The sequence below is a fragment of the Gobius niger genome, assembly GCF_951799975.1.
Source record: "Gobius niger genome assembly, chromosome: 6".
Taxonomy (NCBI): Eukaryota; Metazoa; Chordata; class Actinopteri; order Gobiiformes; family Gobiidae; genus Gobius; species Gobius niger.
The window spans coordinates 38,956,345-38,963,853 of NC_136857.1; positions in this window are offsets into that span (position 1 = coordinate 38,956,345).

The following is a 7,509-nucleotide window of genomic DNA, read 5'->3' on the forward strand; positions in this document are numbered from 1 at the left end:
ATAAACAGTTAATCACATTTATTTGTGCAAGTGCAACTAACGCAGCACAATCAAACTCGAGTTGCTAAATGTGACGTGAAAACAATTGTTTGTTTTGAATGATAAACAAAATTGTTAAATATTAAACTAACTTTAACCATGTAATGATCTTATAATAGTGTTGCTTTGTTGGATTATTATTTTGTGTTGATCATAGAAAAACATTTTGACATTTTACTGTTTGTGTGAGTAGCTATATCACCTTCAACATTAAAATCATTTCAAATAAAAAGGACAATATAAAAGTTGTGTAACTACATGTTTAGGACATTTTTATAACGTGATTCAAATCTGTTTTCAAAGACGTTTATATTGTGAATGAAACAAACCAACATAAATATTATAATAAAATGCTTAAAGGTGATGGAAAACAAGTTGTGGTTTATTGTTTCTAACTATATCTCTGTTATAAATGTGTCTTTTGCTATATACAGATGTTATTGATTGTTTGGTTGGCTCGATATAATTAACAATGTTACAGTTGGTTAAAAATAATTGATTTATGAACAAACTACAAACATAACAGTTATAAAATGTGGATAATACATTGTAGCATGCTATATAAAAACAATCAAAGTATTTACAGATTATGATTAAACACAATAAAACATTCTAGTAGAAGCCAAACTGAAGTGCATAGTTCTTAAAACACACCTTCAGATGCACTTGAACACATCATCAGTGATGTAACCTGGGGTCATTGGGTGTTTAGAGTCACCCTCGCCCAGGTGACCCCGCCACGGCAGATCAGACCGCGACTCGTGTTCAGGTAGCACTCGCTTTCCCCCATGGTTCTCCTCTTCGGATCCAGAGGCATCTCGTGACTTTTTCGGCTGCATCGCTGGTGTTCTTGATGAATCTGCTCCTTGTTCCTGCAATGCCCAGCGCAGTAAAGGCTTTGTGGAGGGAGCGCCCCACAAATCCTCTGCAGCCAAGCTCAACAGGCATGCCTGTCGCCTTCCAGCCCTGTGCTCGGCAGTCTGTGACCAGATGTTCATATTTGGTGATTTTTCTTTCGTGAGCTTCTCCAAAGCGGTCCTCCCATGGCACGGTCAGCTCCATAATGATGATTGTCTTGGTGCTTTCTGAGACTAGGAGGATATCTGGCCTCAGAGATGTGCTAACAATGTGCTGGGGGAATCTCAGCTGCTTCTCCAAATCCACTAAGAGTTTCCAGTCCTTGGCTGATGCCAGGATCCCTGCTGGTGCCTTCCTGCCTCCTTGTGGCTGTTCTCCTGCCCTAACAAATGAAATTGAGCGAGTGGTGTTGCTCCCTCGGCCGCCTTTGCTGATCTCTTTGCTGATGGTGTCTGCGATAGATTTCAGCACCTGGTCGTTTAGTTTATTTGTTTATTTGAGCAGTAGAATTTCTGCTCAAAAGAAGTGGGCCGAAGCAAAAGCTTATAAACGCCCCCCCGAAATCATTACAATAAAATGTATATTACAACAATAGTACAAAAGAACATTATTGCAAGTACAAAGTACGAGAGCCTTGGAACACAGCATCACACTTACGCACAATGCACCCGTTTGTGATTTAACCTTACACATTATCAATGATACATTTAGCAACATCATATTTGGATTTGCCTCGTTAGCAAAAGAACCTGTTACAGTACAAAGCGGCTGTTTTATGAAATGTTCATATAATTAACAGTAATTAATTAACAGTAAACAGAAACGGAAGCGAAGCACAACTACAGCAACAGTCTGGTTACATGTACGATGTCTGGAACAAAGCAAGTGACAGACGGCGATCATTACTGACTTACAGATGACTATCAATCAATGCTAAACAAAGTTAACTCTTTTTTTTTTTATTTACAATGAATTACGTAATATGTAATAAGTAATTAAGCCCTGCATAGTGTAGTGCATTAAAAGCCAGGGTGTCGAGCGGGCTAGTTGAAGAGGGCACTAGCTCCCCATCAACAAACCCTCACCCAACTGCCCTAACAGCTGATTTTTTAGACGATGTTTCTGTACTGTGAGGTGCATTAAAAGACAAGGTTTATGAGCCCGTTGGGAGGGGCCTCTCAGCAGATTTGTATCTCGCCTGCCCTAATTCTCTATTTGCAATTATGAGCAATAGAATGACAACTGTTCAGAGCAGCAAATTGGTCCTACTCCTCCCTCTTGTGGCAACGCGTTTCTTCTCCTCTGTACTTTTCAAAAGTCTTTTGTTTATATATTATAAATGTAATATAATTACAATGTAATTATATTATTATTATTCCACAATTGTGCACCATTAACTGTCAGGCTTAAACTTTTCAAAGTTGAGCTATGACTCTGAGTCCTAAAGTTTAATTCATTGTGTACTTCATAACGACCAGTACGTTCTTGGAACCTTCTTTGTATTTGGTTTGGTAACAGTTTGTATCTTGCTTTGTAAAACATCTGTACAGTTTGGAACTCAACAATGTCACAGAACTTCATGATATTTGATTTTTAAAAATAATGAGTTTGTGTGGTCCAAAAACCCAACTTTATGAACTAATCGGACAGCTCTTTTTTGCAGCAATACTATTGGTTTAACTGTGTTTTTGTAAGTACGACCCCAAACCCCAGCGCAATAGTATAAATAGGGCAACATCAGAGAACAGTATAAGGTGTGTAGAGCTTTGATGTTTAAAATGTGCTTTGCTTTTGCTATTACTGCAATGCTTCTTGATATTTTAATAGAAATATATTTAATGTGTGATTTCCAAGTAATTCTGTCGTCCATAATAACTCCTCGTGCACCCACTCTATAACGACACCCTCTTTCTGAATTGCCTGAGCTGACAATCCAGCACCATCCATGAAATAACAGGATTTTGTCCAATGAAAGAACGCTCTTCTGCTGACGTAGATGATGTAGAAAAGCCAGTCCAGGCTGTACTTTCTCCGGAAGCTGCGCTCATTTAACGTCGGCTCCAAACTGCTGAATATGTTCTATCAGTCAGTGGTGGCAAGCACCCTCCTCTATGCTGCTGAGTGAAGAACTCTCCCGGCTGAACAAAATCATCAAGAAAGAAAAAATATGAAAAGGAGTGAATTCTGTAAGATAGCAGAGCACAATATAACTGTAACAAAGCATCCAACGATAGGCTACATTGTTTCCGTTCCAGGTGGTGTAGCTCGTCAGTGTAACACAGATCTATATGACTGTATCATAGTTCAGATTCAGCCTGTGATTCTAAATAAAGGTGAAGTAGTTTGGTGGTGTTGCTGGTGGGGCTGCTCTTCTTGTCTAACATCTGTGAGTCTGCATTGATGCTGACTCTCTGTGAAGGAGCTGATCAGACTCTTCTCCTGCTCTGTTTCACTCAGACCAAATGAAGGAGGAAGTGTTTTGGGAAAAGGCCGTGGCTAATTTCCTCCTGTCCCTCAACTGTCCCTCAATATGTGCAGATTGTCTCAATTTAGCTTTTGAAAAATAAACAATAATTAACATTATGAAGGAATTTGTTGAACAAAAAAATAATTATTCTAAATGTATTGACAAAGATGAAATATCAACAATACAAGTTAAGATTTTATTAATATTTGTGAAGAAGGGCCTGTACACACCCCTCCTGGAACCGCTACCTTAACGTGGTGGAGGGGTTTGAGCACCCGAATGATCCTGGGAGCTCTGTTGTCGGGGGCTTTGTGCCCCTGGTAGGGTCTCCCAGGGCAAACAGGTCCTATAGGTGACGGGTCAGACAAAGAGCGGTTCAGAAGCCCCTTATGAGAGACCAACAGGCCCGGTTAATCGTGAGGCCGTCCTTCTGTGGACCCACCACCTGCAAGAGGAGCCATAAGGGGCTGGTGCAGTGTGATTTGGGCAACTCCAACAGCTGCCCCCACGACCCGGAAACGGAAAAGTGGAAGAAGATGGATGGATGGATGGATGGGCCTGTACACAGATTGTCTATTTACAGGTGAAACTCAGTAAATTAGAATATCGTGAAAAAGTTCATTTATTTCTGTAATTAAGTTGTGAAACTAATACATGATATAGACTCATGCCATGCAGAGCGACATATGTCAAGCCATTGTTTAAGCTTACAGCTTTGTAAAAAACCCAAAATGAAAATAAAAAAAAAAAACAATTAAAAAAATTTTTTAAACAAAGAAATGTGGGGCCTCTGAAAACTACAATCCTGCCTATGTACTTAGTACTTGGTTTGGTCCTTTTCCTTGAATGATGGCCTTAATGCAGTGGCGTGGCATGGATGCTCTCAGCCGGTGGTTCTGCTGAGGTGTTATGAAAACCAGGATGTTTCAGAGGAATCTGACATTTGAAGCCCAGGTCCAGGATCCGTCTGTGTGTAGAGGCTCTTAATGCTCTGACTCCAGCCTCAGTCACTCCTTGGCTCACAGCTTGTAAAAAACACAAATTAAAATCTCTGAATATTGTGTAAAGGGACTATATTGTAGCTCAAGTGTCTCCTTTCATCAGATAATTAATCCAAAACACCTGCACAGGGTCCCTGAGACTTTAAATGGTCTCAGTGTGTCAGTAGAATTCACCATCATGGGTTCAGACTGCTGACCTGACAGATCAGGTCAAAGCAAGAAGAAGTTGGATGTTCCCAAAGTGCTGCATCAAAGCACAGTCATAGAAAGTTAAGTGGAAGGAAAAGCTGCACGGGCCGCAGGGATGAGCGCAGCCTAGAGAGGACTGTCAGGAAAAGGCCATTCAAAAGTGTGGGGGACCTTCACAAGGAGTGACTGAGGCTGGAGTCAGAGCATCAAGAGCCTCCACACACAGACGGATCCTGGACATGGGCTTTAAATTTCAGATTCCTCTGAAACATCCTGGTTTTCACAACACCTCAGCAGAGCCACAAGCCGAGAGCATCCATGCCACGCAACCGCATTAAGGCGAGACACTGCAGGTGAATAGGGGAGAAAAAATAAATGTAGAGATATCAATTTGAAACTTTTGCTGAACATTACTGATATAAATATGACAAAAAAATGTATCCTTCCTTTTATGTTTTCATGTAAAAATAAGGCATTTTGTGCATGAAAATGGCCAAAATTGCCTATATTTTGGGCAACAAAATGTAAAAAATGGATTGAGCCAGATTAAAATTTATGGTCTAATTTTATTGACGTATTAGTAGCTACGATTTTTTCAGAGGGGATTTGGATATTTTGTTTAGTTTTTTCAAAACTCAAATTCCGTTTTTTTGGGGGGGGTTCAAAACTGAATAAATCAGGTTTGGAATTAGATATTAAAAAATCCCTCTGAAAAAACCTTCAAAATATTGTTCAGTCCAAGACTGGAAAGTCTGGAGTCTGTTGGAGCTACTATTCACCTTATTCCGGAGGTTCGCGTGGGCGTCGCCATGAATATTGTCCCGCCCCTTTTCTCCTAAGTGTTATCATGGGGCTGGAGAAGTCCACATAAAATCAGTCACTACACAAAAACAAAGCCGTTTTCAGGCCGACAGAGAAACGTTGCAGTGTCGACATGTCGGTGCAAATGAACATCGGACATTTTACACAAATCAATCGACTAAACATCAGATTTGAGCGGAGAATATTTTCCCTCGTTCTCTGTTAAAATGAACGGACTTCGCGCTCGACCGGAAGTGTCTGGAAAACGAGGTGCCGAGACCAGGCGTCTCGTAGGAGGAAAAATACAGTTTTTGATTGGAGAGTTTACAGCCTGTGGGCCAGTGTAACACCTCATTTGAAAGCTAAGAATTACAAAACTCATCTAAATGGACCTTTTATTATGCATTGTTGCCACGTTGTCACTTTTTTACGTTCTTTTTCGTCACTTTTTGATTGCTCTTGTGGCTTTTTTATTGTGTTTTTGTCACATTTTCTTGTCACTTTTGTTTCTATTTTGTTGTGGCCGGTGGTGTAGTAGATGAAGTTAAACTACTTTTAGGGTGCCAACAAAGCCAACTAGTTTCCGGTACTAGGACCCAATAGGCCACAGGTTCGTACACAGGGCTGAGCAGTGAAACAACACAGAGGTCCAAAAGTTCAGTAAGTTTAATACAGCATTAAGAAAAACAATAAAAGTTAGTCTAAGAGTCTAAAATTAGGCCTAAATACTAAAAATACATACACTACTATATACTACAATAGACTGAGCCTGGGTAGGAGGGTGAGTTTGATCGCTTGACACTTTTTTCACGAAGCGTTCAGATTTGGGTAAAACCAAACTGGAGAAAATGTGCTTGTTTCATTTGGGGGTTTAGAGATTAAACAGTAGAAAATGTTCCCTGAGGTTCGGCTCTAACATGTTACATCTTAGTTCTGTTTATATTTGTTCATCATTGTTTTATCAGCTCAGTCATATGAGTGAAAGTTCTATAGTTGATCCAAACTGTGGCACAGGTTTCCTCATCTGCACTTTTATTCATTGTGTTTTAAGGTATATGAATGCTTTATGAGTGAGATGTTTCCTGGTTTAGACCTGAGTTTCCTCCAGAGCAGAAATAATCAGTTTGTTGTAGAAGCCAAAATATTGACTCAAGTCAGAGAGTAATGTTACTTTAAAGGAATATGTCACCGTTTTTACATACTGATTTATGTTCTTGCCTGAGCTTCGATGAGTTGATACATACCTGTCTGGTCTTTGTGCCCGTGGAAGAGCTTCGTCGCTTCTAACTTCATCCCGTTTGGAGCTATAGGATTATGCTGGGAGAGGCCAAATGCAAACAACATCTTTGGTCTATGTGAGTGACTGAGTGAGCACAGAAAGACCAGACAGGTGCACATCAACTCATCTAAGCTCAGGTAAGAACATATCTCAGTATGTAAAACAGTGGCCTCTTCCCTTAAAATACATCTTAAATAAGAAGTCAAAAGTACTGTGATATAATACTCGTTACTTTAACATATTCAAATGTATTTAATAACACCACCTTATTCAGTCCAGTTTAAACCCATTTTAAATCCTTCAGATCTGCTTTAGTCTTGATTTGATCTTGATCTCGCCTGGTGGACAAGGCTCAAACATGTCATGAAGTGGCACTTGGTGTGAACAGTTTGGAGAACTCGACAGCACAAAAGGATGAACTCAGAATGATTCACAGTCGTGTTGGAACATGTGGTTTGTCCAGTGGTTCGGATGGTTGGACTTTCCTGAGGAGTTGGAGTCACTGCTGCCTCCTCATCTTCCACCTCATTAGGGATTTCATTTAATCACCTTATAGTCACGGTGAGTGCATGTAGTTATTAGTGACTCCACTAGAGGGGGCACAACCACATGAAAACTCCACACAAGTTATGACAGAGGTTTTAGATCTGAATGACTTTACATTCAAAGGGTTTATTAATATTTTTCATATTTGACCTTTATTTAAGCAGGTTTGGACGATTAAAAAAAACAATCTTTATTTACAAATTCGACCTGTATTAAATGGCTTTAATCCTGGCTTCACATAGTTTCATTGCAGACATTTCCACCTTCGTCCCACATATTTAGATCAAGCCCCACTTTTCTAATAAAGTTAGATTCAAACAGAGAAAGAT